At 41.8% G+C, this 6,918-nt stretch overlaps 1 pseudogene; it reads right to left on the reverse strand.

The window, feature by feature from the left end:
• Positions 1–3,197: 3,197 nt before the first annotated feature.
• Positions 3,198–3,274, reverse strand: LOC113594766 (uncharacterized; annotated as a pseudogene).
• Between the last annotated feature and the right edge of the window lie 3,644 nt (positions 3,275–6,918).

The raw sequence follows: 6,918 nt of genomic DNA on the forward strand, positions 1-6,918 counted from the left end.
AACAACCAGAGAAAACGCATGAGGATATGAAATCGTTTGGAACACTCCAAGGATGCATATGGCTTGGTGCACAAGAGTACAGGGTTTAAGGTAGGAACACCTCCTCCTATCTCATCATGAACATCTTGTATTGGGAAGAGGGAAGCTACTAAAGATTTTTAAGCAGGGGAATGATAAGGCCAAGTATTTTATTTCCAAAAAGCCTCTCTGGGGACAGTGTAAAAAGTGGGTTCAGGGGAAATTAAGACTAAAGACGACTGTCTAAGCAAGACACATTACAGAGCTAGAACTGATAGAATTAAGATGGCTTCCTGAAAACCTCAGTCTAAAATAAAAGGAGACTTAATACAACTTTTGTTCTTCTATTAACACACTGGTACCTTTGTATAGAGTCATTCAAGGCTATAGTTGGCCAGACTTAGAGGTCATCCAACCTGGTGCCCTAATTTGCTGAGGAATCTGATATCCAAGGCAGTAAAGGTCACAGAGCTAAGCAGAGCAGGCGTAGCTCGCCTCAGTTTGGGCCAGCTCCCCTGAAGGCTCCTGTCTCTTCATCTCTCCCTACTTTATTCATCAATTAGTGACCAGCAGTCAAATAGTACTACTAGGATTCTATTTTAAGGAACTGTGCAAACCATCATTTCATTTTATGTTTTGTACACTCATGTGTTTACATTACTTTGAGCATGCCTAAAATTATTTTTAAATTGTTGACAGTGCTCCTTTCTGTGAGACCCAGTGAACAAGGACCATAGAAAAGGCAGTGATCATTAACATTTATAAACTCTCCTTCATACTCTTATTTAGCTTCTTGGGTTGTGGTGATCTAAGGGAGTCTTCTGCTCTGCAAAAATTATAGGCCAGTGTTTGAAATCCACTTGCTAGCTATGTTATCTTTGGTTAGTCACTTGATCTCTCTATGCGTCAATAAAATAAGCATAATAATAGAACCTCTCTGATAGGACTGTAGAAGTCTTAAATGAGTTAATGTACTAAGATAGTGCTTGACATATGGCAAATACGATGTAAGTGTTAGCATGTATCAGCATGGATAAACAGGTTCACTAGCCGTGAAGTAGTCCAAAATGGGACCCTAAAAAAGACAAGGCCTATCTTTGGTTATATTCACCAGAGGTTTATCTCTAGTTGCTTTTAACCTTTCATGAATCTATTAGGATGTTTCATACATCAAGTTAAATTTAGATGAAGTGATTCTCCCACTCTCTTTGTGGTTATTTTCTTCTGACTTCCTAACTCTTCAAGTGTTCTCTTTCCTCATTAAAGAAATAGTGTTGCACTATTTTGCCAGAGTCGTACTAAACTTACCTGAAAATATCACAAGCTCTGCTGAATGTTTGCTAATGATACAACTGAATTTCTTCATATAATGAGAAATCCATTCTTATGTTTCATGAATCTAGAGCTAAACGCTAACTTTCATTATTCTGATAAGAGATATCCATTTGTTTAACAGTTAACAGGTACTGAGGACATAGTATGTGGTGTAGATGCAGCCAGGAATGCAGGGATACTGCCTCTACTCAAGGGAATCACCGCTTTACAGGGGATTTGTTCATGGCGCTCCTATCCATAAAGTACACCTGCTGAGAACCAGGCCCTGCTCTTGAGAATGGTGTAGAGTTCTGAATGGGATCAACATAGCCTCTGCCTTCATGGAGCTTCAGGTCTAAAGAGGGATAAGGATAACACATAGGGAAACAAAAAGGCACATAATTACAAACTGAGGAAAGGCATATGTGGGCAAAGAATAGGTTAAAATTACAACCTCTCTGTTCCTCCAAAGGAGCAGTTCTGTGTAAACAAGGTGAGAAGAGAAAGCCACTATGAAAAAGCAATGACTAGGAGGAGACCAGCCCAGGAGGCTGCTGTAAGCGGAACAGAGGAAACGATGGTCAAAGTGGAGGGAACGGTATAAGTGAAGACCCCACGATGGAAACAATTTAACTCTGCTCAAGCCACAGAAGCAGCCCAGTGTGGCTGGAGTGAAGGCAACATGGCACCAGATGAGACTGCAGAGGTACACAGGGTCACAACCCGCAGAACATTGCCAGCCATGGCCAAGAGAGTGCATGTTATTCTTAATGCAGCGCGAAGTCATTAAAAGGTTTTAAGAAGCGATGTGCAATTTACATGTGTTAAGGTTCCACTGGAGGCTGTTTTAGGAATGGAGGGTTGAACAGTAGCACAGATGGAGCCAGGGTGTGCACTGAGATCATCAGGCAGCCCATCCCACTGCCCACTCCACAGAGCTAATACGAGGAAGGTAGAACGCAGTTGAAAAGAAGTCGAGGAATTCTGCTTCATTTGCAAATAGACTGTGTGATGTCACTGATGAATTAGAACAGCAGGATGAGGAATGGGGGAGAATCAAGCATGATGGCCATGTCTGTGGCTCAGGCATATAAGTGGACAGGAATGAGAAAGATTGAGAAGGAACTGGTTTCGTGAGAAAAAAAAAACTGTCCATTTTTTTTTTTTTTTAATTTGGCCTTGCACAGGGAGACTCTTTTGTAAATAATTACCTTGTAGTAGTTAGGTCCTAATAGAGTTTTGTATGAATAATCCAGAAGACTGCTTTATGTTCTCTGACTCACACCAAATTAAATGTAAGGGAGGATTGCTATCATCCCTGGATCACTTGCTTCTCTGGATAGCGGGCGTCCGTTACTAAATGTGAATGGCAAAGTAACCCCAAGAGTTGATAGTATCCCAAAGAAGTTCCATCTCCCCTCCTACCAGCCTGAACTTTGCTTGGTATTAGTGTGAGCTGCCTAATAATGCCATTGAACCTTTAACCAACCTGACATCAGAGCATGAAATGAAATGAATCTTAGAACACCATGTGACACTGAAATTTGGGTGTGTCTTCAGAGGTACGTGGCCACCCCAAACGATTAGCCTGACTGAGGATAAGTGAAATGAGGAATCTGGAAGCAGGGCCAGGGCCCCCAAAACGATTAGCCTTACCCAATCACGCCATACAAATTCCCTTTACCAATCACTGGGTCAGGGATGGTCATGTGATCCTGCCCTAGTCAATTCCAGTGAAGGAAAAACTGAGGGCTTTTGGGAAAGTGCTTCTTGGTCCTAAGAAGGAGGCACAAGGCGAGACAGCCCTTTCTTGGTCCCCTGGACACTGCCATATCGGGAGCTGCTGCAGGCATCTTGCTCACAACGTAAGAATGTTTTCAATTAGCAATAATCGCGCCTCGGACAAACCTCATTGGCTACGATACTGCCACGGCGCAAAGCTTCACAACCTAAGAATGAAGCCAACACAGATGAAGGCAGATCCAGTAGAAAGCACTCAAGGTAAGCAGGAGCCCCTCGTCCTTCCCTGGATCCTGTGCTAGTCCTCAGCTTCCTGTTACATGGGACAATGAAGTTCCTCATTGTTAAGCCAGTTCGAGAAGGGCTTTCTCTTGCTGATGCTAAATCTGTCTTTACTAATATACATGTCCCATGACTTGGGGAAATGATCAAATCATTGTACACTCAAGTCCATGAAAAAATAAAACTTCTTGTGGGTTCCACTGTGTTTTTTAATGCTGAATATACCTATTTTTTGAGACACATGTATATTCTCTCAAGAGTTTATAAATCAAGGTGACTAAGTTTAATGAGAGAAGGAAGCCGTCAAAGAATTAAAATACTTTTCAATAATGTTTTCTATGGAATTATAGATTCACTTTCAAAGTAGAAATAAGTGATGAAAGAAATTCACAAAATGTAAAAAAAATATGAAAATATGAAAGTAAGAACATATTGAAGACCATATTTTAGCAAATAACCCCTGAAAAACAAAAAATAAAATAAGAGACGAAAATAAAGGAGGTTTTCTCTCTCTCCCTCTCTCTCTCTCTCTCTCTCTCTCTCTCTCTCTCTCCTGTCCCAATTTATTAGCTACCAAGTCAGATGAAAAGTAGAAATGGTACTATTGAAGTTAAGAGGGGAAAATTATTTGGAGGACACCTCTGATGTTGTAAACAGCAGGGAATTGTCTGAGCATCAAAAATGTCTTTGGATGGCAGGTTATAAAGGGAAAGAACTTACTGGCCTGTGTGGTCCCCAAATCCTGTAAGAGGTAAGTCACTAGAGCATGGAGAGATTAGTATGGATCACAAGATAAACAGAGCATATAAAAAACTGTATTTTGTGTGCAGCTGAGCACTGAGGGCCCTGAGGACATAAAGATCTAGACCAGAAACATCAATGCCCTCAATGGGAGAAGGCTGCCCTACCTCCTTCCATGGTGCCATGTCATAATACGGGCCTGGCCTCATTCCTCACCGGCTACCTCCCTGGGAGGAGATTTCAGTTTGTACTGTGTAAGTCTGTGCATTTTACATTTTGGCCACTATAGAACTAGTCCGTTTTCCTGATTATTTTCGAAAATGTCACCTTAGGTATAAAGATTATAGTGGTTAGAATATTTTTGGAATATTTAACCTTTCAAAAACATAAAGTCTCAAACTTATCTTCTAGAAAGTGAATGAAACGGGCTCCTATTTTTTTTCTCTTTAGTTGAAAAAAATTTCAATTCATTCCCCTATTTCATACTATTTGAGGTAACTACAGTTTATTCTTTACAAGTTTCCCACTAAGCTTAGTCAAATGCACCCACATAAGTGCTCAGGTGCGCAGAAATATACATGAAAGATGTGATTTATTGTAAGCAAAAATAGGAAAAGAACAGATTCGCCTAGCGAATAAATTGAGGGGTGTCTAATCATTTCATAAAGTTAGCCATTATGGGAGCTCCTCAAATACTGAGTTTTTCTGATGCATTTTTATAAAATTATTAATTCATAAACATTGATTTACATAACATGTCACTGCTCTTTCGACTGCATCCACTTCACAGCACCAAGCGTTTTATGATGTGGAATATACAATGAAGCCTCAATTACCTATGTAACTGATCGTCCTTTTTTAAAAATAGTTGAACAAGTTTGATTCCCCCCCCAAGAGGTGAAAAAGTAACTGTGAATATGACCAAATAACCTAGACTTTGAGAAATGATCTGATGTCAGACTATCTTGATTTTTTTTTCCTTTGGAGTCATAACAAAACCACAGCCTGTTTCCTCCTGGAAAAAGTGATGACAATCAATATGCCAAGTGGTTGTTCCCAGAGTGGAAATGAGATGAAACTTGGCTGGGCGCTTCTCTTCTCTCTGGAAAGATAGTTTGTTTCCTTTGATGGGCACCACCTGCCCTAACTTCCATTGGCAGGGGGAGGCGGGGGAGGGGGGAGTTGGAGGGGGGATGGGAGTTTCTACTGTTTTCCAGAGTTAGAGATGGCACTGTCAGCAGTGCAGAGAAATGGGTACCAATGGGGAGGCCACCACCGGATGGCAGTTATCAGGTCCTGGAGTTTGCACAGGAGCAGGGCAAGAGCAAGGGCACTGACCCTTTGGACCTAAGATGGGAAGTGTCCCCTCCCAGCGGGCCAGTGGGACATCTGATACCACCACAGAAAAGCCAGCTGTGCCCAACAGAACACAGACCACCTGGGTCCTCTGCAGCAGAGGGTGTTGCAGCAGGATGTGAAGGCCAGAGCAGAAGCAGGTGCACATTCATCAGGGAACTCGTGAAGACACCTGTGAGGACTTCCGTAAGGACACCTGTGTGGCCTCCCCTGAGAGGAAACCATAGAAATACTGAGAAACACTCTGAAGGAGACCTATTTATATGAAGGGGATTACTGGGAGATCTTATGGCAATTACATGGATTTGGGGCCTTTTCACTCAACTGTTCTCCTTTTCCGAAATATTCTTCGAGATAGACACATCTCAACTCATCTCAATGGCTTTGGGTCTCTGTTTAAATATCACCTTATCAAGAAGTATTTCCCTGACCACATAGTACCCATCCTGTGCCATTACTTTAATTTTTCCAGTGCACCCTTACAATCTGACATATCAAACATATATATATATATTGATTGATTGTTTTAGCTGAAAGCTCTTCAGGGCAGAAATTTGTGTTTATTTTGTCCACTCATTTATTCTCAGAACTTAGAGTAGTTCCAGGCACAGAATAGGCACTCGGTTATTATTTGTTAAATAAGCAAACAAATCCACTCCACACCGTGGTGTAATAGTCTCTCGGTTCTTTGTCTCAGTCTAGCTACTCCAACAGTCACATCTGGAACCTTGTCATCACCCATAATCAACTGCCCCGACCTCACATCTCTCTTCCTCTCCTGGCTTATTCAACATTTTCCACCACAAACACTCTTCAAAATCAGTAAGGCTCTTTTACTTTCTTCAAACCACCAACTCTACCCTTCAAACCCAGCTCTTCACTTCTGTCAGCTCAGCTTCCATAGAAGATTGGTCAATAACATTTCTTGCTGTTCTATATTTCGGTTGTCCTGTCCTGCTGGGCCCCATCCCTGGGTGGCCCAGCTCTCCACTTCTCTGTGCAGCTGAGCATTGCTGAAGAGAGCCACACAATCGAGCCAATTAGCTAATGTGATTAAATTCCATCGCCAACTTCACATGGGTCCTCGAACCTCCCATTTTATTCCTCTACCTTCACCATATTATATCTCCTCCTAGTGTGCAGAGACAATAGAAGCCAGCATATGGGAAACTCATCATCTTTCCAATAGCAAACACACAGGCCTGCCCTCACCTCATACAACTATCATTCTCACTGACTTTCTGAGGAACTTACACTATCAACTATCCTTTGTATATTCATCTGCTTTCCATGATCTTATATGAGCTTTCTAAAGCCACCATAACAAAGTCCTACCGACTGGTGTCTTCAACGACTGAAATTTGTTGTCTCACAGTCTGGAGGCTAGAAGTCTGAGGTCAAGGTGTCAGCAGGGTTGGTTCCTTCTTAGGACTGTAGATTATGTTCCATGTCTCTCTCCTAGCTTCT

This window comes from Acinonyx jubatus, chromosome F2, assembly GCF_027475565.1.
Source record: "Acinonyx jubatus isolate Ajub_Pintada_27869175 chromosome F2, VMU_Ajub_asm_v1.0, whole genome shotgun sequence".
Classification (NCBI taxonomy): domain Eukaryota; kingdom Metazoa; phylum Chordata; class Mammalia; order Carnivora; family Felidae; genus Acinonyx; species Acinonyx jubatus.